The sequence below is a fragment of the Crocuta crocuta genome, unplaced genomic scaffold, assembly GCF_008692635.1.
Source record: "Crocuta crocuta isolate KB4526 unplaced genomic scaffold, BGI_CrCroc_1.0 scaffold317, whole genome shotgun sequence".
NCBI classification, from domain to species: domain Eukaryota; kingdom Metazoa; phylum Chordata; class Mammalia; order Carnivora; family Hyaenidae; genus Crocuta; species Crocuta crocuta.
The window spans coordinates 1,738,383-1,763,304 of record NW_027530984.1 but is presented as its reverse complement, the minus strand read 5'-3'; the positions used below and the strand labels follow the sequence as shown (position 1 = coordinate 1,763,304).

Below are 24,922 nucleotides of genomic sequence, written 5' to 3'. Positions count from 1 at the left end.
GTGACACTCCTTTATTGATGGGTCAATGCCCCTTTTAGTTGTGTACATCAATGGTCTTGCTTCAGTACTGATCTCAGCATGATTTTTTCTATCTCTATTGCAGATTACAGAAGAATAGTTAAGTCGAGAACTCATCTAATCTCTTTTAATCATTCATTTTCAGTGAAAAACTAATATTTCTTTAAACCATTCTTCCCATAGAAGTGCTACCCGTAGGTCAAGAGCTGATTCAGTGGTTTCATCCAAATGTAAAATAAAATATGGGATTGCCTCAACCTGTACCTATACCTACTATTACACTCGCGTAAGGATTAAGGCAATTTAAAAAACTGGTAAGTGTTTGTCCTGCTTTTTTTCTTTTTTAGCATAATTTGGATTTCACTCTCTTGTTGACCGTGACCTTTACCTGTTTTTGCTCTGGTGAATGCAACTAAGAATGACACCCATGCAATTCTTTGTCTTTCCTCTACCTGTCATGACAAAATTAATAACTTTCACACTGGAAAGTATTAACTAACAAATATTCCTGAAAAAGTCAAATAATTTAACCATAGAGATTCTAGTATAACTTGGAGAAGAACCCAGAACTTCAAAGGTTTCGCGCCAGTACAACAGTCAGTACCTAAGAGACCAGGAGGGAAAGGATTCTTGACTTAAGAAAATTAAATTTTCAGATATTTATTGTTGTATATCGTTATACTTCCCAGCTGCATTTTTCTTTGCTGGTGTGTGGATTCACCTGTCTGGCAACATGGGTTCGTATTTTATGTTTTTATTAAGAACTTTTCACTAGATGGATATATAATACTGTCTTATCACTCACTATTGTTGAATACATATTGCTATTTTTACCATTACTTCCCATAGTTAATGTAAAGTGATATAATGAGAATAATGGGGAACATTCCAAACTTAAATATGAATAATACCATAAAACTAGTGTGAAATGTGGGTCAAGATGAATTGATCAAAATAATATCTGTATAATGTGCATTGCCCTTAAGGACAAAATTATTATAGGGACATTACCATGAATCTAAAATTAATCTTATTAGTCTAAATTTATAAAATGTAAGGCAGATAAATTATATCATCTTCTTCCCTCTGAAATTACTGGACTGCCCATAATTTAGTTATACATTTCCATGGACTACTAATGATGCACATAGGACACTTTGCCACAGACAGCATTTATATTTATATAAATATATTTATAATGTCTATATAATGTCTTCATTTTACTCTTATTTTCTTTGTCCTTAGTAAACTCTATAAAGAAAAAGGTCTGTAGATTTATTTAAACAGATATCTATGCTACATTTACATCTCCAGACCCAACATTTCCCTCAGGCTTCAGACTCAGGTGCCTGTTAGACTCTACTTGGATGTCGGAAAAGCATCGTCAGCTTACTCTGTCCGTAACAGGACTCTTGGACAGTCTTATCCAAACTTGGTCCAACTGCAAAGATACCTATTTCCTTATGTAACCATTCATCCAATTGTTGAAGTCCAAACCTAAAAGGAGATTGAGACCTGCTCTCATCCATACATCCAATGCATCAACAATTTCTGTTGACTTTACTCTCAAAAAACACCTGACGATTTCCCACAACTTAAACCATTACCACACAAGCTGCCATCACCACATTTCTCACTTGATCTACTCATTATTTTGTTACTGGACTCTCGTTTCTTGTCTTGCCCACACACTTGTATTCTCACAGCAGTCAGAAAGACCTTTTAAAATCTAATCAGGTCAAGGCAAAATTCTCCAAGGGCTTTCTATCATGCTTAGAAGGAAATCCAGTCTCCGAACAATGGCATGAAAGGCCTCATGTGGTCTGCTCTCTCGCTGCCTCGGGGAAGCCTATCTTGCTCATTTCACTGCAGACATTCTGGCTTTTGGGATCTTCCTTTCATGGACTAAGATCATTCTTGACTCTGGAGTTTTGTACTTGTGGTTTCTTCCACCTGGAACACTGTATCCCACTGATATTTGTGACTTGTTCTGTTACTTCAGTTAGGTTACTTTCCTATCACCCTAACTTAATAGAGCTTTATTCCTACTTGTCCTAATCCTGCTTCTTTTGTTTCCATAGTTTTGTCACCCTCTGACATTCTATTGAATATTTATTTATCATAATTTTCTCACTGGAATGTAGATTCCATGAAGGTAGAGACTTTGCATTGCTCACATGCCAAATTCCCAGTTAGCAGAGATATGTTTGATGTGTCCTATCCTTTAGTTAGTTCTATGGAAAGTAAGAGAGATGTTAGAATATCTAAAAATGAAAACTTGGCCATCAAATCTCAGGGGAGTAACAAGCACTCTGTGAAGGAAGAAAAGAGTGTGTAGGGGATTTAACTTTGATCTACAGAGTGACTATAGGAATTGAACTTAGAGAGGCCATGGGGTTTCCACCTATCTATACCTTGCCCACTGAGCAGATGGTGGCTGAGAACTCATACACTTTCAGAAATATCCTTTCAGCCTTTGGTTAAATTCATAGATTAGAATTCGGAGACACAATTCTGGTTATTAAGATGTGTTCATTATAAACAAAAATATAATAGTGAACAACTTTACCTGATAAAGATTTAGCACAAGCACAGTCTAAATCAAATCTCAGCAAAATCCAAACTGTACCCCACTGGATAGGCTACTGTTTAAATCTATAGTGAGAGAAGATTTGTATGTCTCTGTGTTAGCCACCTACGTCTTTCCTGTGTAGTGACTACTCATGTATTAGCATTGTTGAAGTAAAAATATGTGCTTTGGCCACAGATAGAGTTGCACAGAGGAAGGGAAGTTGGTAACAAGTATTCCTTGACAAGTGTATGTCCTTTGCTACAACAAACTCTCCAGGTAGTCACTGCGTTCAACTGGTTTTGGAGACGATGACAGTAGATAATTCATTAGTGGCAACTTCTAGCAGAGCAAATATGGTGGAGTTATGGACTTCAGGTTCTAACTAAGGAATTATTACTTAGTACCTGGTGGGGAAGAAATGATGAGCTTACTAAACATTATTTTACTCGATAAAGAATATAGTGTATACATCTCAAATGAATTCTATGTTAACAATTAATTAGTGGACTAGTCAGTTCCTCCACAGGTCAATACAAAATTCAAACATTCATTTCTACACACTTGTTTTACATTAAGCTTCTTAAAATCTCTAGTGAGGAAAGCATCACAAAGATTTGCTGGAAGGGCATATCAGTCTGTTCAGAGATTTTCCATTATTACACTAGACAATAATGTTTGGATAACTATAATCTTAATCAGAAGTGGTTACTCTTTCTGATATCCAAGATTCATTGGAATGTTCTTTTAAGAAAAGCACAACCTCCATTAATTATGACTATTCTGAACTGAATATCCATATGACTTCATGTGACCACTAAAAATTTTAGACTACAAGTAAATAACAGTTACCTGCTGAGGCAGTGACTTCATTGGTACCATAATGTCAACAGTTGGTTTTATATGAATGTATAAATCTTGACTGGATCTAATTTATGAATTTAGCAGGCTAAATTATATTTTATCATCTTCCAAGCAGCTAAAAACAGAAAGCTAAGACGTATTTCCAATCTTAACTATTTCAACTGTTTTTGTGGAAAAGGCATTTTTCTATTCAGAAGACCTATGGCTAAGTATAGTTATTAAAATTTTAGTCATACCTCTCGAATAGCAGTACAAAACTCACTCTGAAGCACTTTTTTGAGGGATTGTAGCTTGTGCACTGGTACTTCTCCAGATTCCTGTAGCTTTTCCAGTAATTCAATTGCTCTGGCAACATCTGAAAAAAAAAATCAAAACAGAGGGATCTAGAGTCAACTGTATCTTATCAGTAAAGTACCATCATTCCAATGGAATGGTACAATGAAAACTAAGTGCAATAAATTGCAAAATCAGAACTTGTAATTCATAGCTTATTGACCTCATCTTTTGATAAAAAGTCATTTTAATTTGTTCTACACAATTAGTCACTGAGCACACCTCCTCTGATGGCATTTCATTTGTGTTCTCTGTCACACAAATCAGTTTGAATATTATATCAGGAAAGAAAAAGAAGTGTGCCTTTCATCGATACCCCAATAACCAAAGAAATCCTATCAATTTTACCTCTGAGATGTTTTCAGTGTGACTTTTCCTTTCCCATACCACATTTATCACATCTGCAATTTTACATTTATTAGTATAATATATGTTTATCTATAAACTCTTACAGTTTAAACTTTTATCCAAACTCTACATTGAGTAACCTTCGCATCCCCATCATATAATACAATGAATAAATATTTAATGAATGAATTAATTAATTAATGGGCTCTCTCCATGTAACTATTATCATTCTAAGCCCTTATCATCATCTCCCCTCTGTCCAAATAGAGTCACTTCTTCTCCTCCAGACTCTTCCTATGGTCCCTAAATTTATCTTCCTAAAATAATAATCTGATTATGTACCCACCTACAAGAGCTTCGAAGAACAGTACCAAGCAAAAAAAATTTTTCAATAATAAGTTAAATGATCCTCTTTTGATGGACAATATCAAAGGTTAATGTATCAAGAAACATTGTCTTTTATACCTATAGCTTTAAAATTCCCAGGATGGTTTTGTAGTGCCTAGAGAAAAATGATATGATAAAAGGCCATTTTAAAAATAAAGTATGAAAGGGGCGCCTGGGTGGCTTAGTCGGTTAAGCGTCCGACTTTCGCTGAGGTCATGATCTCGCGGTTCATGGGTTCGAGCCCTGCGTCAGGCTCTGTGCTGACTGCCAGCTCAGAGCCTGGAGCCTGTTTCAGTCTGTGACTCCCTCTCTCTCTCTGACCCTCCCCTGCTCGCGCTGTCTCTCTCTCTCTCTCTCCTAGAAATAAAAAAAAAAAAAATTTTTAAAATAAAAATAAAGTATGATGATCTCTTCTATCTGTTGTAGTCAATAACTAAGTGCAAGGTCACTTAGGCATTTATGTTTAAGATGGAAGGTTTTCAGTTTCTAAGTGATTACCTCCAGGAAGCTCCCCATATCCCTGCCAGATTATAAATTCATCCATCCCTCCATCCATACGTCCATCCATCCATCCATCCATCCATCCATCCATCCATCCATCCATCTTCTAATTTCTGTTCCCATTAGACCTGGCACTAAGATTATGTGGAAGGGTTAAGACACACTTCCTTTCTGAACTCACAATCAAATGAAAAAGAAATATAACAGCATTGCTATTTATAATAAAATCATTTTTAGAATGATTTAGAATTTGGGTGGGGTTGGCATATATATATGTATCTAATCAAAGAAAATAACCAGTGAGTGACTTTAATGGAGACTTTCCTTTGAAGTATTGCCAACTGATTGCCAATTGTGGCCCAATGAAGCAAAAATCATGAAATCAACACAACTTTGCCAATTTGAAAAGTTTGTCTTTTTGTACATAAACCAGAAGTCAACATAGTCAATTGGACAATACCAGCCGTATCCACAATCAATAAGTTACCAAGCTAAGAACGTATGCATTTCTAACTTCACAAAAGACTATCTAGCTGTCTATAGGTATATGGAACTCTCAACTGTCACAAACTGAGCTCTTTATTTTTTTTCGTGAAACTAGTTCTTCTCTTCCCATATTCCATAACTCCATTAATAGCATCTCCGCCCAGCCTGTCCTCCAAGCTAGACATCATCTTTCACATTCACCCCCACATTTAGTTAGTCAGTAAGAGCTGTAGTTCTATCTCAAATATCCCTTTTGAATGGAGCCCTTTTGCTTGATTAGTTCAGAAAAGCCTCTATTATTTTTCACCTTATTACTGGCACATCTCCCAACTGTTTTCTAAGTTTGCCTTTTTTGTTCATTCCACCCTCCACCTTGTTACCAGAGTGACCATCCTGAATAATAAACTTCATTACTATACTTCCCCACATAATACCTTCTCTGACTTCCCACTGCCTGCAGGGTGAAGTTCAGACCATGCAGGGTTACATACAAGGCCCTTAACAACCATCCTCTCCAGAATCATCTCTAGAAACCTCCTCTTGCCCATTCTATACTTTGGCCATCCAAAATATTCGTTGTTCTAGGACATGCCACAGATTTCCATACCTGTATGGCTTTGCACATATCATCCTTTGTTCCTGGGTTAATTCATTCATCCAATAATGCCAGACACTGTGGTCTGAATGGGACATAGTGGTAAAGGAGACAGCTGGTTGCTGTCACTTTCATGAACTTTATAGGTTGCAGGGGTCACAGAAATGCAATAAAGTGGGCATGTCTTATAAAAGAACCATTTAAGGATAGTGCATGAATGTATAACAAAGACATTTATCATAACTCAGGAGGTCAGGAAGGACTTCTTCATGGAAGTAATAGCTAAACAGAATCCTAGGTAGGAGGTGCAGGTGCGGAAAATGGGAAGAGTTTTAGGCAAATCGATGCAGATTGAAGTCTTGTCAAGAGAGTGTAGGGCATTCAGAGAACTGAAAAGAGTTAGGTAGGCTAAAATCGAAACCAGGGCAAGAGTAGCAAGAGAGGAAGTGGAAAGAACTTGTATCATGGAAGGTGTTTTAAATTATGTATGGAAGACTTGGCTTAAATAGCATCTCCTTAGACATGTCTTTCCTGATTCTCCAAAGCAGGTAAGTTGCCATCATGTCTGTGTTCCACATTTCTCTTTTCATTCATTCACTGTAATAAAAACTACTCTCTGCTATACCTCTGTTTGCATATATATCCCCCTCCTTTACCCTTCCAAATCCATAAGCTTATTGAGGTGTCAGGAAGAATATCTTATTTGTCATTGTATCCATTGTTCAATGCAGAGTACCTGACAAATATTAGGTGCTTAATACACTTAAAGAATGAGTGATGGATTAATTAATGAAACTAACTCAGAAAGTCAGGGGTTGGAGGTTTATGTCTAGGTGGATACACAGCTTCTTGTGGGACTAAACCTCCAGATCACTATGCACCTTGGTCAAGACTGGCATGGATCTGGTGTGGGGGAAGGAGGCAAGCCTCTATCTCTAGGCCAAAGGGCGCTGAGTAACCACACTGAGGGAAGTTCAGAACAGCTGAAAATGACACCAAGCGGAGTATTTAGGAGTTCTCAACTTTGGCTGCACATTACAATCATCTGAGGTACATTTAAATGTTATTAACACCTGCAACTCAACCCCCCCCAAATTAAACCAGAATATTCAGAACATTGGTTCTCAACCTTGGCTGTAGATTGGTATCACTTAGGGAGTTGGAAAAACCATAGATACTCAGGTCCCATCCCAGAGATTCTGATGTGATTGGCAGAGTGAGGCCTGGGCATGAGACTCTTGAAAACCCTCCAGGTGATACTAAAGTACAGCCAAGGTTGAGAACCATTGGTCTATTTGGACATGGGTATCTTTATGGCCCCTATGTGATTCTAATGTGCAGTCCGGGTTGAAGAGTTCTGGTACAGATTAATGGCTCTAAACCATGAATATGCTTAACAGTCACCTGGGGGAAATTACTAAAATGTATGTTCCTGACCCCTTCCCCCCCACCTCTACTTTAGAGAGGTTAATTCAGAAGGTGGTGAAAGTAAGGCCTAGGAATTTGTCTTTTAAACAAACGCTTCAAGTGATTCCAAAGTTGTCGGTTCACAGACCCCATTTGTTGAGAAAGTAAATAAAATGATTTTTCATTATTCTTTAATACCCTGTGTAACACTAAATGGGTTTTTTCCAAAGGTCTCAGAATGACCGATAAAAGCTCACGGATCAAAGTAATTAGTGTTAAGTACCACCCTATTCTACAACAGTGTTCCTTAGCAAAGGCTATCACTAGAATCACCTGAGTTTTTAAACAAGGCTGCTACCCCACACTAATTAAATCAAAATCTATAGGACTGAGATACAGTCATCATGATTTGTGTTTGTTTGTTTGTTTAAGCTTCAGATTCCTATGACCATTCAAGGGTAAGATATATGATTCAAAAAAAGCGATCAAGGAAACCAGGCACATCCTATTTAAAGGCTGGGTCAACTCCGTCACATTACACAGAAGGCCTTTTCCAGTCCTAATTAAGAAGTAATTGTGAGATGAAAGAAAATTCATGGAGAAGTGTTACATCATTAATTTGGGTCAGAGTACTAAGTCTTTGCTTCCCTTCTGACCACTGAGAAGTGTTCACAATAGAACCAATGGTAGCCACCGGGGGTGCTTGAATGAAGGGAGACTAGAATCTTTCCCAGTTGGACAGGCAATGCAATGGACTTGGCGGTCTGCCTGTCACCTATGCCTATCTGATCAGAGGGAGAGAACTGGACAGCAGAGGCCACTGGAGCCTGAACCATCTTGTTGGTACCCACCCAAGAGAATCGAGAAGTATGAGTTCACAGGATATACAGCAGTTGGCAAACGCCAAAAGAAGCCTAAGAACCCAAAGTGGGAGAAATAAGATCCCTCCAGCCCAGACTTGGCTGGTGCTGCAAAGAGGTGGTGAGTGATAAACTGGACACGAGACTGGGGTTTTCAAAGTAATTCTGATTTCCTTTAGCTCTGTAAAAGTACCAGAAACCTACAAGGCCAGGATCTGAAAGGGAGCAAAAGAAGTTTTTGAGTCAGCAAAATGCTTGTTCTTAAAACTAATGCAATAAACTGTTCATAGTTTTGTTATGAGTCCCCACAATGTTCTTATCCGGAACCTCCTTGAACATATTTTATGAAACTGTCCTACCAAATTTGGTTACTAATATAGAAATTTGGGTTCACTAGTTTAGCTCAGGCTAGGAGGAATATTAGAGTTGGACGGGGAGGCTGCAAGACAAACTATGAAAGCAAGATCGCAGAATGTTTTCCAGAAACCCACCCCTCGTCTGGCCCATCAATTCTCAGGTTCATCCCCCTATTATTTATCTCATTACCTCAAAAGTGCTGGGGTATTACCCTTGCCTCCTCACTGTTTCTTATACTCTGGATTTCATTAAACTTCACTTTTTTCTTTTAACTAATGTAATTTTTACTGAAATATAATTAACTTGCAGTGTGATATTAGTTTGGGGCATAAAACATATTGATTCTTGAATTACACATGCTACTCAGTGCTCATCACAGTAAGTGCAGTTAACATGTGTCACCAAGCAATGTTATTACCGTCTTTTTTCTTCAAATGTACAACTTGGTGATTCATCATTTACATACAAAACCCAGGGCTCATCGTAAGTGCCCTCCTTAATCCCCATCCCTCATTTAGCCCATCTCCCTACCCTTTCCCCTCCAGTAACTGTCACTTTGTTCTCTGTAGTTAAGAATCTCTTCCTTGGTTCCTCCCCCACCCCACCATGTTCATTTGTTTTATTTCTTAAATTCCACATATGAGTGAAATCATGGTATTTCTCTTTCCCTAACTGACTTATTTCACTTAGCCTCATACTCTCTTGCTCCACCCAAGTCATTGCAAATTCCAGGCCTTCATTCTTCTTAGTGGCTGAGTAGTACACACACACACACACACACACACACACACACACACATCTTCTCTGTCCATTCATCAGTCAATGGACATTTGGGCTCTTTCTGTAATGTGGCTACTGTAGATAATGCTGTCATAAACATCGGGGTGCATATATCCCTTCAAATTAGTATTTTTGTATCCTTTGGGGAAATATCTAGTGGTGCAAGTACTGGGTCATAGGGAAGTTCTGTTTTTAACTTTTTGGAGAACTTCCATACGATTTTCCAGAGTGGCTGCACTAGTTTGCATTCCCAACAGTGTAAAAGGATTCCTGTTTGTCCACATCTCCCAAAATCTGTTGTTTCCGGTGTTGTTAACTTTAGGCGTTCAATAATCTTCATTTCCTCTTTTTTAATTTTTTAATGTTGGGATGCCTGGGTGGCATGAGTCTGTTAAGCATCCGATTTCTGCTCAAGTCATGATCTTGCGGTTTGTGAATTTGAGCCCCATGACGGACTTTGTACTGACAGCTCAGAGCCTGGAGGCTACTTCGGATTCTGTGTCTCCTGTTTTCTCTGCCCCTCACATGCTCATGCTCTGTCTCTCTGTCTCTCGATAATAAAAAATGTTTTAAAAATTTTATAAAAAAATTTAACATTTATTTATTACCAAGAGACAGAGTGAGAGAGCAAGAGCGGGGGAAAGGCAGACAGAAAGGGAGACACAGAATCCGAAGCAGGGTCCAGGCTCTGAGCTGTCAGCACAGAGCCTGACATGGGTCTAAACTCGAGAACTGCAAGATCATGACTTGAGCTGAAGTTGGATGCTTAACCGACTGAGTCACCCAGGTGTACCGATAGTCCTTACTTTTAAAAGCAACAATAACAGTAAACTTTTATTTAATGTCTACAAAGTAGGGGGCATTGTATACTAAGAGCTTTACATTTTTAACCCATTTTCTCCTTACAACAACCTTTATGTGGTAGTAAATATCCACATTTTGCAATGAGAAAATTGAGGCTTCTAGAGAGCTTTACGAATCTCATTAACAAACAAGAGATCTGGGCCAGGAGTCCGGATCTAAGTGATTCTAAACCTGGTGCCTTTTATTTTTATTCCATTCACAGCTTTTCTTTTAGCAGCTTTTCCTTCAACATTCAGTACTTTTATAATAGCTCTGTGCTCTGCAGGCTTTCCTGGTCAGAGGCTGATCTCTTAATCTTTCCTCCCTCAATAAAGATTAACCCCTAGTCCATTTACCAGTAGACCTCTTTCAGAGAGTATTCACTGATCATCAGAATCACCTGGAGAGCTTTTAAATGACAAGGAGGAGTGGTTCCCAGTCTTGGCTGCCCACTGCAGTCAGCTGGGAGCACTGGGGGGGAAAAAAAAGCACATACTTAGATCATACCTACATATATTTCTGCTTTCATTGTTCTGGGGTATGGCCTAGACTTAAGGATCTGCAGAGCTCCTCGATGATTACAATGTATAGTCATACTGAGAATCACTGATATGGAATCTCAAGATACACCCTGGGGATTTTAAACAGCAATGTTACTTATAATATTAATATCTATTATACATAGTATTTAGTATGGCATTTATTTAAACATGTTATTCCCCTTTTTTAAAAAAATATTTATTTGAATTCAAGCTAGGTAACATACAGCATAGTATTAGTTTCAGGAGTAGAACCCGGTAATTCATCGCTTAAATACAACACCGAGTGCTCATCCCAATAGGTGCCCTCCTTAATGCCCATCACTCATTAAGCCTGTCCACACAGCATTTTACTCTTCCTAACAGCACTTCCTCATTTTACAGAAAAGGAAACTGTGACCAATATAGTTAAAATGCCTTCCCCAGGGAAACAGTAAGTTGTAGAGTTAAGATGTGAATCTCAGTGACACGGCTCTAGAATCTGGGCTACACTGAGATGTGACTCAGGAATCCATATTCTTAAAATCACTCCCCGCACTTCTCCAAGGTTGTTAACAGAGATTAAGGTAATCTGATCAACAAATCCTTGGGGGCTGAAAGCAGTGGTTCTCAAGTTTCAGTCAACAAAAAAATTTAACCCTGGACCATTTATTATTAAAAATTGACATAAAAAGGACATTGAAGGTTGAGCCTTGAAATTTGCTCTTTCACTGGTTCTTTCAGATGGGGCTGATGCAGGAAGCCTATTACAGAGGCATTCTTCAGGTTACTACTGACAGTTTTATATGTGATCCAGAACACAGTGAGGTAATGGTCATCATTTATTCAGGGCTTATTTACCCTGCTTGTATCCTTTTGTAATATCCTCATAAATATATAAAAGAATTACTATTGTTTTCACTGTGTACTTAAAGATAAAGAACAAACAACTAAGGCTTGGAAAGATGAATTATCTGGCTCAAGGCAATACAACTAGTAAATGACAGGGCTGGGATCCAAAACCATATGTGTTTGACCGCAGTGCCTGTGCTCTCTTATTTATTTCTCTATTCTGGCACAGAAAAGGGATTAGAAATAAAATAAAGGTAGGGGCGCCTAGGTGGCCCAGTCGGTTAAGCATCTGACTTCTGCTCAAGTCATGATCTTGCGGTTTGTGGGTTTGAGCCCTGCATTGGGCTCTGTGCTGACAGCTCAGTTTCTGGAGCCTGCTTCAGATTTTGTGTGTGTGTGTGTGTCTCTATGCCCCTTCCCTACTTGTGCTCTCGTTCTTTCAAAAATAAATAAACATTAAAAAAATTTTTTTACATAGCATCATGGGCCATTTGCTGGGGGCAAATAGCACTACACAAAGTCTCAGAAGGTGACCCTTCAATATATTATGTTGTAATCAGTATGTTCATACTGATAACATATTTTGATAATTGAAAAGTGATCAAATCATCAGTTGCCTCATGATAGCAAGGTAACATATTTTGGAAAAATTTCCTTTAAGATAGGTTGGACATTACAACCAAAACAAAGAAAATATTGAAACTTAAATGGCATGAGCTTCCAGTAATCTGTAATAATCAAATTATCATTTTCTTTTTCCTTTATGATGAATTTTTATTAACTTGACTGACATTTAGATTGCGGGATCTGACCTATGACTCATCTGAATCTGGAACTTGGATGAAGATAGAGCTGGGTCATTTAAACAATATTGTCCACTAATTCCATAAACATTTTTGGGTACTGTGGCAAACAATATGAATTATCTACTCTAAAGCCATATAAAATCCTCATGTCCCTTGCCTTCTACTATAAAAGCTGGAAAGCAAAAATACTTTTCTTTCCAGACTCTTGTCATCTGGCCAATTGTTTTAAGTGTAAAGGCACTGGGTATGGCTTCCAGGAAGTCTTTTTATAAATGGACAAACTGCTGGCATATGCCTTCAGCAATTTGGTCTTTGCACCTTTCCTCTTTTCCCATTTTGGGATCATGCAGAAAACCTTCACATGCTAAGGAAGGTGGAGCAGAAAAAAGAAAGGGGCCTCGTCCTTGATGCCACCACTGAGCTGTTGTATTAGCCTTTCAACCGTGTAAGCCTATGATTCTTGCCTAAGAGAAATACACGCTTTACTATTTAGTTTTCTGAGACTTGCAATCAGATACAAACTAACTGATATAAAAGCATATAACTTTTTTAAAGCTTATTTATTTATTTTTAGAGAGAGAGCACAAGCAGGGGAGACAAAGAGAGAGGGGGGCGGAGAGGGAGAGTCCTACGCAAGCTCCACAAGTGTCAGCACAGAGCCGGATGCGGGGCTTGAACTCATGAACCATAAGACCATGGCCTGAGCTGAAACCAAGAGCCAGACGTTTAACCAACTGAGCCACTCAGGGGCCCCGTGGAGCACACTTTGAAGATGCTATTCTAGGTTACAGACCCAAGGTTGATGATATTGAGTTACATATGGTGGTCCTTGGATTAAGACAATCTTGGAAAGCCTCTCTGGAAAGGTGACGTTTAGAATGAAACCTGAATGTTAAGAAAGAGAAAACCTTATGAAAAGCCAGAGGAAAGAGGATCCAAAGAGAACAGCAAGGGCAAAGACCTTAAACTGAGGGGAACAAGTCTCCATGTTGGAAAAATAGGCAAAACCAGTGTCAGCAGAACATGGTGAGTGAGGCACAGAACAGTATAGCAAGAGTGGTGTCCTGGTAAATAATTAGTAACCAGCTCTCCAAAACAAACAGACAAAACAGAACAAAACAGAAGCCCTGACTGGTAGCATTTGCTGATTTCTGTTGTGTAAATACTCTTATTATGGCCAGTTTCAAATGACCAATGTTATATATCTGGCTTGCAAAATTCTTCACTACTTAATAATCAACTCCCACTAGGCAGATAAATGGTCAGTTTAAAAATCTAGTGCTGTACAGCAGAGCACATCTACCAAGAAAATAAAATAAATGGTCAATAATGCTTTGCACTTCCAGTGCTGTGTTATGGAAGAAAACACTCTCACTTTACAGGTTACTAATAAGACATGATAATCAGTGTGTTCTTCTCATCTGCCAATCATCTCTGCTTTGATCCACCAACAACTTGCCATGTTTCTTAAATGCAGACTAATTGGCAAACCCAAAGAGAATTAGTCCAATTTATGTGTGCTCAAATTAAAAACTTCACTCACTATGGTGTTAAGGATAGTCTACTTTGTGTTATTTATCAAAAACTGAATGACTTCATGGAATTTGGGATGGCACTGAAGTATATAACAAAAAATGTTTGGCAATACTAGAATTTTTAAATCATGAATTTATATAATGACAAAATTTTGGCCCAGACTCTGCTTAAAGTATTTGCCAAACCTACCACAACGAAAGGAACAATTTAGCCTCCAAAATGAAAAGCTGTAGTTGCTAAGAGATTCCCTGAAATGGAAGGTACCCATTACATTTGAAAGTGATTACTTACCCAATAAACAAATCTTTAGGTATACAAAGCTTAAGATACAGTTTTCTTTGTTAAACAATCTATTATGTGGTCAGAATGAGTAATGCTTCCCAGTTTTTCTAGGAACTATATTCAGTGTTTCGTCCTTTTTTTCCCCTTCTTCCTTCTCCCCTGCCACCTTTTAAAATTCATTCTAATTTTCCCAAGCAAGTAAAATTAAATCTTGATTTGCCTGCCATTACCTGAGACCTCAGGAAATCAAAATTCATTTCCTTTTGTTGGAGCTTTCTTTTTTTAATGTTTTTATTTCTGAGAGAGACAGCATGAGCAAGGGAGGGTCAGAGAGAGAGGGAGACACAGAATCTGAAGCAAGCTCCAGGCTCTGAGCTGTCATCACAGAGCCCAACACGGGGCTCGAACCCACGAACCATGAGATCATGACCTTAGTCGAAGTCGGACGCTTTACTGACTAAGCCTTCCAGGTGCCCCTGTTTGAGCTTTCTTTTCTATTGTATTATATGTCTTCCCTTTTCGTCTACAGTTTCACCTTACTTTTCTATTTAATCTTGCATCCATGTCTGTACATCATGACAACCAACTATTCCCTTGCTCCTAATGACACTGAAATTAGCTAATTTCTTTTTTGTTTGTTTGTTTCAACCTTCATGGCATCCATGCAAACCAACACCTGATTTGACTATACTTTGGGATCCATGAGGGATTAGACCTGAACAAAATGTAATCTGTCTTTGCACGTCTGAAAGAAGTTGAAAAACTTACTGTCCTCTTCTATATTAAATATTAGGACATCTGTGTCCTACTAATTTTTGTATATGCCATTGTATCCAATACAGAATCATGACAATTGTAGGCACTTAAAAATTGTTTGTTGAGTGGAACTGATTGTATGGAATCGGGTTTTCTTGCGACATAAATGCAAGTATTTGTATTTACTAGTTAGTGATACTTGTGTCAAGCCCTATAGAGAAGATTTAGACTTCTTACAAAATGCGAACTCTGAGAAAATGAGGATTTAAGGGACTGGACTCCATCTTTCTACAATGATCAAATTTAATCTTCCTTCCACAAGTGGGAGGAGGAAGAACCAGTGGGTATGACTTAAAAATACATCAAAGTTCATTTTAGCACTTGTGAAAAATTTTAGAGAAGTCTTATTTTAAGCTCTCTGGGAGGTATTTTAAAATGCACTGTCCGAACTACAACATTTTGTATGTAGACAAGTTGTTCCTGAAGTTTCTTAGAAAATGAATATAATGAACACTTATCCATTGGCCAGTTAAGTATATGACTGTAGGAATACAATAAAACTACCACATACAGATTAGCAATATGATACCTCAATAGTGTACCCCCAGCCACCCAGCCTGTCCATCCACACTATGATTTATTTATGCTTCATTTATGACCTCAATTGACCTTAGATGCAGATGGATGAAAGAACACAGTATCTTTCACAGAGCTTTAAGTTTACGTTAAAATTGAAATCTGTGTATTTTACCTTTCTTTCCATAACTCCTAATCTAATGATTTCTCAAGAAAAGTTAAATAGTTATTATTTAACATCTTAAAATACTAGACACAAAATGATGTAGACCCTTAGGCTTTATAATATTTCCCTAGCTTGGTACATAAGAAAGCAACCAAGCTTTTATACTGATAGTGATTCTACCCATGCATATTATAAAATTTTTTCATAATTATCATTAGTAAATACCGATTCCCTTTTTCATAGTGTTCAGGAAACTGGAAGGGAAAGACTTTTATCAAGAAATTTCTGGAGAGACACCCAGTCAAGCAGGGTGTTTTCAGAGAGCTGGTTATACAGAAACCTTACAAATATAACTTTTCATGTCCTCAAGTATCTACTAGAAAATGGATGAATGCTTTTATCCAAACTGACACACTTTGATATATTATTCTGCTATCAAGCTACTTAATAATATGTTTCCCCTTTTACCTTATCGCTACTATATCACACTGTCATCCAATTTCTTAGTTACCTTGGGAATTGTGTGGTGAGGTTAGTGTGATACTATCTACATCTGTATCTTTAAAAGATGTTCATAGGACAAAGTGAAGCTTAGAGTTTGCAGAAACGGTTATGGTGAATAGCTTATGCATTTTGTTGAGAACATAATTACTATTAAGATGATTTAAACTTCCAAGTAAAAAACATAAAATAATGAGTTTCTCCTCATTATGTTAGATTCCCTGGGGCTGCTTTCTGACTTTCTATTGACGTTTCTTTTATAAACTAAAGCTTGGGAATAGAGGAGGAAAAATAATTGTTTAGTAACTTAACTGCATTTTCATATCAAACTACCAGTAACTAATGAAGTGTTATTTGGTTATAAGTATAGTTATATAAAGTATTGGATAAAATTAAGGACTATCAAAGAGTCAGTGATATTTTTTTGCTCTATTTAATATGTATACTTAACAACTTAGATTAAACTATTTGCTTCCATAATCAAATATGCATTTCCATCCATCTGTCAGTAGACATAGTTTCTGATAATAAAAGCTTATTTCCAGGATTTAGGTATGCAAGTGACTGAAGAATGCCCACTTCAGCAAGGGGTACTACAGAGATGGTCTGTCACTGGATAGGATGATTCAGTCACCCCTGGCCTTTGGAAAGTATCTGGGGATATTGCTGTGCCTCTTTTCTCATCTCAGCTCCTTCTCCAAAATTCAAATGTCCTACTCTAGAAGGAGTTTTAACCTAGAAACAACTGCTACTGTCTCGAAGTCTAAAGAAGTAAGAAAAGAGAGTGGAGTCCACTCTATCACCTCAGCTCTTTAATCAATTACCAAATGTTTGTACTAGGAATCCCTTCTGCCTTTTGTATTTGAGTTTATGGTTTTTTTGCAGCCTTCACTGGGAGAACCTGCCCATACCCATGCACTGCTTTCTCAAGTTGATGTTCTGAGTTTTATTTGGTCTTCTCTGTTCTGGCAGAATATCCCAGTTATTCGAAAGAAGACAGGAACCAGAGAGGAAAGGAAGCTGAGGGGTTTGAACATAGGGGTTAGATGACGGTATTAACCCACCTGAGTTTCCTTTCCAGTAAAACAAAGATCATAATCGAACCCATCCCGGTGTCTGTGTGTGTGTGTGTGTGTGTGTGTGTGTGTGTGCATGCACGTGTGCATATGCGTGTGTGTGTGTTGAGGATTAAATAACATAATAAATGAAAATGCTCAGCACTGGGCCTGGTACATAGTAAATGCTTAATAAATGTTACTACTGATTATTATCATCATTTTCATTCATCGGTCTGATCCTATGTGCTTGCTACTGCAAGGAATTCTTCAAAATTTTGTCTTTTAATAACACTCTTTATCCCTCATCATCTTTTAAAATTTATTGTTTGTTTTACATCTTTTTAACATCTGTGATGTTTGAGGTAGGAGGAAATAAAGGAAATAAAAACCTACCACCTTAATACAAATCTTCCTTATGTCATGATCCACTTGCTTTAGAAATGTGTTACAATATTACGGAAAACACAAAGGCCTAGGAAGTCAAGAGCCCTGGTTTCTAGTATTGAGACTGTTACTATAATTTAATTTTTGGAAATGTGCTTATTTTTTGTCAACTTCAGCATCTTTACCTATAAAATGCATGTTTTGGACCAGTTGGTCCTTTTTGGCCTTAAAACAGTAAATGTTCTGCCTAAAAGAATGGTTCTGATGACAAGAGTGTTATCAATTAATGAGTGGGACACAAAAAATGAGTGGTGGGAGAGGGCAGTTTGAGTCCCTGAAAGAACGGACCAACACAGAAAGATGCTAAGATGGCTTCAGAGACATGAGCTCAAAAGGAAGAATCTCGAGCAAGAGGTAATAGAAAACCCTGTCACCAGGTATGCGAACAGTAAATACAAGACAGTAAATGAGCTATTTAAATATTTAAATATATTAGTAAATATAAGACAGTAAATGAATTATTTAGTGTTCTCAACAGACAGTGAGCCTAATTTAAATTTTCATATGTGCCTGAAAGTAATAAATCTGAATAGAAGCAATCAACTATCCAAATGGAAGGTACCCTATTAGTAATCAAATCAGGCTCCAAAAATTTAAAGATGAGGAAACCAAAATCTTACTTGTCTATGATCTAAAGAGTAAGTACTTCTAAATAGTCTGAAAATAGTGATAAACCCAGAACCAAAACTAAGGTACTCTGAATCCCAGGGCAGATCTTTTTCCACTATCCTTTTCAATACTTAATTGAAATTGTTCAGACTTGCTTTGGTCTTTGAGTCCTAATTAAAAATAGCTTGCTATATACACAAGTGTGTACCAATTACAAGAATGAGTCCAGGGGCGCCTGGCTGGCTCGGTTGGTTAAGCATTCAACTTCAGCTCAGGTCATGATCTCGTTGTCTGTGAGTTCCAGCCCTGCATCAGGCTCTGTGCCGACAGCTCAGAGCCTGGAGCCTGTTTGGAACTCTGTCTCCCTCTCTCTGCTCCTCCCCTGGTCACACCTCTCTCTCTCTCTCTCTCTTTCTCTCAAAAAGTAAATAAACATTAAAAAATTTTAAAAAGTCCAACATTTCCTAAATCAATACTTGCATGTCTACTCTATCACTATTCATTTCTTCTTTTTAGGGATATTCAGATAGATCAGTAATGAGAGTTACAGTAAAATTTTGACTCAGGGGAAAGGGTTATAAAAAATAATCAAAATAAATGGTATGGTTTTAATATGCACAATTGTATAAGGAATATGTCTTACCAGAATTAGATATCTATCTGCATCTATTATACCATAGATAGATAGATAGATAGATAAGTTTCAGTGAAGGAGGCTATTTTTGTTTGATTTTTATCAAAAAGTTTTCTCAATTTTAGGAGAGTACTAGTATCACAGGATTGGAAGAGACTTAATGTTCCAAACTCTGCATTTTACATATGAGCAAACTAGGGTCAAAGGATACCATATGATTTGGCTGAGGTTTTGAACAGGGATAATTTTGGGAAGATGAGTGTTTATTATCAAATGAAAGACAACTACTAGAGAAAGAAGATGGAAGGCATTGAGCCTAGATAAGAGATCTTTATGAGAGAACTATTTCTACCTCATCTGTAATTGGATCAATAATCGTGCAGGCTACAGTTTACCTTTTTAAAAAATCATACACAGAAATGAGGACTATTTTTAAAAACCTAATACGAGTACCTTTAGTGTAGTTTTAATTTGTTTTTCCCTAAATGCTAATGGTATTGAATATATTTTCAGATGCTTATTTGGGGCCACTTATATTTCTTCTTTGGTGAAATATCTATTCAAATCTTATGTTTCGTTGAATTTTAAGAGTTCTTTATATATTCTAGATAAACAATCATTTATCAGAAATATTTTACAAATATTTTCTCTTATACATAGGCTGTTATATACTTTTCTTAATATCTTTTGAAAACCAATAATTTTAAATTTGGCACTATTTTGTGTTATGGCTCTGCATTTTACAGTCAATCTAAGAAATCTTGGCTTAACCCAAAGTCTTAAAGATTTTCTTCCATACTTTCTTTTAAAATAATATAGTTTCAGGTCTTACATTTATATTTTTATCCCATTTTCAGTTGATTTTTGAGTATGGCATGAAGGATAGAGTTCAATTTTTGCATATAGATATCCAATTTGTATAGTACCATTTATTGAAAGGACTAGCCATTCCTCATTGAGTTTCTGAGCATAAGTATTGAATATCAATTGACTATGTATTTGTGAGCCTCTTTTTTTTTAATGTTTATTTTAAAAAAATGCTGTCATGAGACAGCATGAGTGGGGGAGGGGCAGAGAGAGGGAGACACAGAATCTGAAGCAGGCTACAGGCTCTGAGCTGTCAGTACAGAGTCCGACTCAGGGCTGGAACCCATGAACCATGAACGAAATCTTGACCTGAGCCGAAGTCAGATGCTTGACCAACTGAGCCAGCCAGGCGCCCCAATGTGAGCCTATTTCTAAGCTCTATTCTATTTCATTGATCTATATATCAATACTTAAATATCACCCTTTCTTGATTATTATATCTTTAGAATAAGTTTTGAAATGAAGGAGTACTATAAATCTTCCAACTTTATTTATGCTTTTCAGTTTTGCTGTTCTATACCCTCTGCAGTTTCATATAAATTTTATAATTAGTTTTGATTTTTAAAAAAGACTGTTGACGTTTTCACTAGGATTGTGTTGAATCTTTGTAACAGTTTAGGAAAAACTAACATCTCTACAATATTGAGTCTTCCAATACCATAAACATAGTATGCCATTCCATTTATTATCTTTGATTTCTCTCAGCAGTGTTTTGTAATTTTTTTATCATTATTGAAACTTCACATTTATCTCCACAATTATTTGGCTACTCTCTCCTGTAGACTGTAAGCTTCATGGGAACAAGAGCCACGATTGCTTTTTTTTCGCTTTGATGTCCATGCCTAGCTTAAGGTCTGTAACATGGCAGGCACTCATTATTTACAGAATAAATAATAAAACAAAATACCTGTCCAGAAGTGGAGAAAGTGTCTGGAGGTCGGGTTGAATTGCTCAATGCTACTCAACACACTGTTGTTCAAAAACCTATTTCACTGAGTCTATAATGATAATTCAATCTCTGTATACATGCAAATGTATCAGAAATTTTTTAAAAATGTGATTTGAAGAAAGTTCTGAGATGAATTGGGAGGTTGAGTTGTAGACTCTAAGTATGAAGAGTTAATTTTTAAACTTTTAAATTCACAAGTAACATAATTATGTAAAAAAAGATGCTATAAGCTCATATTAAATAGTAATTTAATATTTTGTCCGATGAAAAAATTTAATCCCATAGACCACTAGATGCCCTTAAAATTATACTCGTACCTTTTCTAATTCATGAGTCATTAGGATCTAATTAACTAAAATTAACAGACAAATGCAATAAACCTAAAATGACTACTTCAACAAGGTCTTGAATTTATAGTAAATGGTTTTGTTCCATTTGAGAGAATATTAAATAAAATAAACTTAGTTTTATCTTTTGAACAAGATAAGAATTTCAATCTTTAAATCTGACCATGGATTCTCTCTCTCTCTCTCTCTCTCTTTTAAGGCAAGACAAATTACTTATAAATAAACAAGTTTAATTTGAAAGACATTTGTTTTTCAAGTCATATTAACCCATTCCTGCCATAATTTACTGAGTAGTTTTTTCTTATCTTTATTTGTACACACACTGAACACCTTAACTCAGGTGTAAATACTTCATCACATTTTATTAATGCTTTAAGCAAATTTATTTTCCTGTTTCATTGATCAAAGGTATCTGTAACACAAAGAGAAAAAAATATTATGTATCTCTTAGGAATCGCTTTTCTTTTACCTGCATCTCAATGTTAACACTTATTAATGCAAAAGAAATTATTGTGTTAGCTTCTTAAGCCCTGGTAGAGGTAGCCTTCTGATCTTTACCTGACATTTCAATAATAGAATGCCAGTTCAAATGCCATAAAAGTTTGAAAGCAGTGACTGAGAAAAGTACATTGTTCGCCTGAAAATCATTGTTTATTTAAAGGTATTATGTTCTTCTCATGCATAGGGGTAGATGATGTACTGAACATGTGACTATCACATTCAAGAACATTTTAAATTGAATTAGGTATGAAATCTAAATGGCTGTCTTTATCATGAGTCATAGATCTATAGAAAAGATTTAATATACATTTTGAAATTGAACAGATCCTAAAAGTTGCTCAAGCTAGTCTCCTAAAAAATGCAAAAGGAAACCTTTATGTGTGTCAAACAACTATACCTGCATTTCTATTATCAGAACACATCATATAATTTGAATTGTAAAATTTAAATAAGCGTTTTAGGAATCCCCAAATATGAATATGTTATTTATTCAAAGGGAAAATAAGAGTTAAAAAGTATAAGGTGTTTTTGGGGGGGTGAAAAATATCACCCCCCAAATTTATTGTTTTTATTTGCAGTTAAAATGTCAAATGCAAGAAATCACATGGCAGAGAGTGAGATGAAGAAAACACAGGTGCCTAATTCATAAGCTACAAAAACAGTATAAAGGTGACCATCTGGGGAGAACTGGCTGACTTAATTTTCCTATGAGCTTACCGTCTGCTCCATTATTTTTCTTCCAAACTCCACATCCCGACCTTGAAAATGCATGCTACATCCACTTCATTCTAAACATAAATGCAGGTAGACCCAAATACGTAAAGCATATTAATACAACAAAGGACAGGGTGCGCTGTATTTTATTTAATCTCAGATCTGCTTTTTTTTTTTTAAAGGTTTTGTTTCAGGTAGTGGTGCTTTGTCAGCTTTTCAGCCATTCAATAAATTCCTACACTTTCACTGATACACCTGCAAGTACTGACAGGCACTGTTCTAAGAACAAACGCTTCTTTGAGAACGATAGTTCTCCAGAAAGCCCAGAAGGTAGACTTCTGAGCATGTCAAGGAGAGAACATGGGAACCTCGCGCTGCAATCCTGAAGTGGACACCATAGATCGCCATCAATATTACAAGAAGGATGACAGAGCTAAAAGAATGAGGAATTCCTGACTTGTCACAAAACACTGAGTACCCAACTATCTTGAGTATGTCAGGATTTCTGAAGAAGGCATCACACTTTCCTGCCATGGTTAATTAATATGCTGAGCAGAAAAACATTTTTTACATTGGTTTTTTAATATCTCAGTCTGAACACTGAAAATGACACTAGTCATATACTAAAAAAAGTACTTATTTTAAAGTACTTGTTGCCATATCTTTTCTAAAACTAGTCTTTTGCTCTACCGTGCATTTTTCCTGAAGAAAAAAAAATCAGCAGCTATTATTTCTTCAATATCCTTAACTCATGCTCTAATCATTCCCATTATTCTCCAGGTGTCTGTGCTTCTGAAACTTTTCAGTCTTGAGCACTTTCCCAGGTCAAAGCTCTAGTTTATAGTTGGTTGTTTCCCAAGCATCTCAAAGCTCATTAAGTGCTAAGTTAAACTCCTCAGCTTTGTGGACCAACATGTTTCCCTTCTGGCTTTTTCCTTTCCCTATTTTCACCACCTGTTAGTCAAATAAGGCATGCTCATTATAATCTCTTCCTTCCTTCCCATTCCTAGAATTCCTCCTCAAGTTCAGGTTTGGTCATCCAGATCACCGGTTTATAAGATAGCCCCAAATTGTCATAATGTTCCAAAGAATAATGGAGTTCTTGAACAAAGACTTCCATGATGTGCATAGTCCCAAGCCTGACTTGGGAGATTCACAAAGCCTGTGAGAGTCTACATTAAAGAAACATCTTTAAATCTCTTTAATCCAATGTTTGGAAACCCAATATTTCCTCATTTGTTTTATCATGGAACTTTTTTCAAAGGGAATCCAATAAAATCTCTCAGAGTCGTGTTAATGAAACACTGCTCTTCTCCACACATTTCAATCCTGCAACCAATTTTCATATTAGTTAATAAATACACAGCTCAGATCATTTCCTTTCCCTGCTTAAAACTTTCAAACACTCTCAATTATCCATCAAACAAAGCTAAACATCCCTATGTGTCTGCAACCTAGAGATTTCATCTTATCATTTTGTGACTTCACTCATTTTTAGACGTCAGGCTTTCCTAGATGTCAGATCTATAGTACAACAATTGACCATCCTCCTATAAAATAAATGTGTTTCATCAAATAAATGTGTACCATCACTTAGCAACAAATCAACCTTTCACATACAACTATTATACTCCTTAAAGACTTCACAGTTTCCTGATGCTCTCCAAACTTAAATCAAAGTCTACTCTGTTGGAGAAAAATAGATTTACTTTTTTTTCTCCATGATTTGAAAACCTCTGCTACAGATATTTAAAGCTACCTGTGCTGAATATTTTAAGCAAATTAATTTGTCACATTGCATGGTTCTTCTGAAATAAAAGTGGTACGCAGTGCTTAGCATAATTAAGTCCGCTGGAGAATTGGGGAGTAAATGTGGAATAATCATATTATCTGCGATCACTTCATTTTTTTACCACTGTCAAAATACATATTCTTGTCCAATTTGAAAGAAAAAGCAACATCAATTGAACATATTTCTGGGGCACCTGGGTGGCTCAGTCGGTTAAGTGTCCAACTTCGGTTCAGGTCATGATCTCACGGTTCGTGGGTTCCAGCCCCATGTCGGGCTCTGTGCTGACAGCTGGCTCAGAACCTGGAGCCTGCTTTGGATTCTGTGTCTCCCTCTCTCTCTGACCCTCCCCTGCTCTCTCTCTCTCTCAGAAATAAATAAAACGCTTAAAAAAAAGAAAATATCTCTAAACAAGAACAAATTTGAGGTTATAATTTTAGCTAACTTGTACCTGTTTGCTCGTACTTGTGCATCTGACTTGGGTCAAGTATTATAGTATGCAAAAAGGAGTCAATAAGATGGACATAACTGTTACCACAACGTACAATTCTTACCATTCTTACAGACACAGGCATTGTAAGAATGTGCGTATTACCTCTTCCTGCAACTACTCTATGATTTCTCTGCTACCTTTGAAAGCAAAAGTCCTCCAAAAAACCACCCATTCTG

General features: G+C 36.8%; 1 protein-coding gene across 1 annotated transcript in view; it reads right to left on the bottom strand.

Annotated features, from left to right (window-relative positions):
- LIN7A (lin-7 cell polarity scaffold A) overlaps positions 1-3,745 on the bottom strand; it is an 82,513-nt gene extending 78,768 nt beyond the window's left edge. The window contains exon 1 of the mRNA XM_077770182.1: positions 3,688-3,745. The gene's annotated coding sequence lies outside the window, so the exon portion shown is untranslated. The remainder of the gene's footprint in view (positions 1-3,687) is intronic.
- Between the last annotated feature and the right edge of the window lie 21,177 nt (positions 3,746-24,922).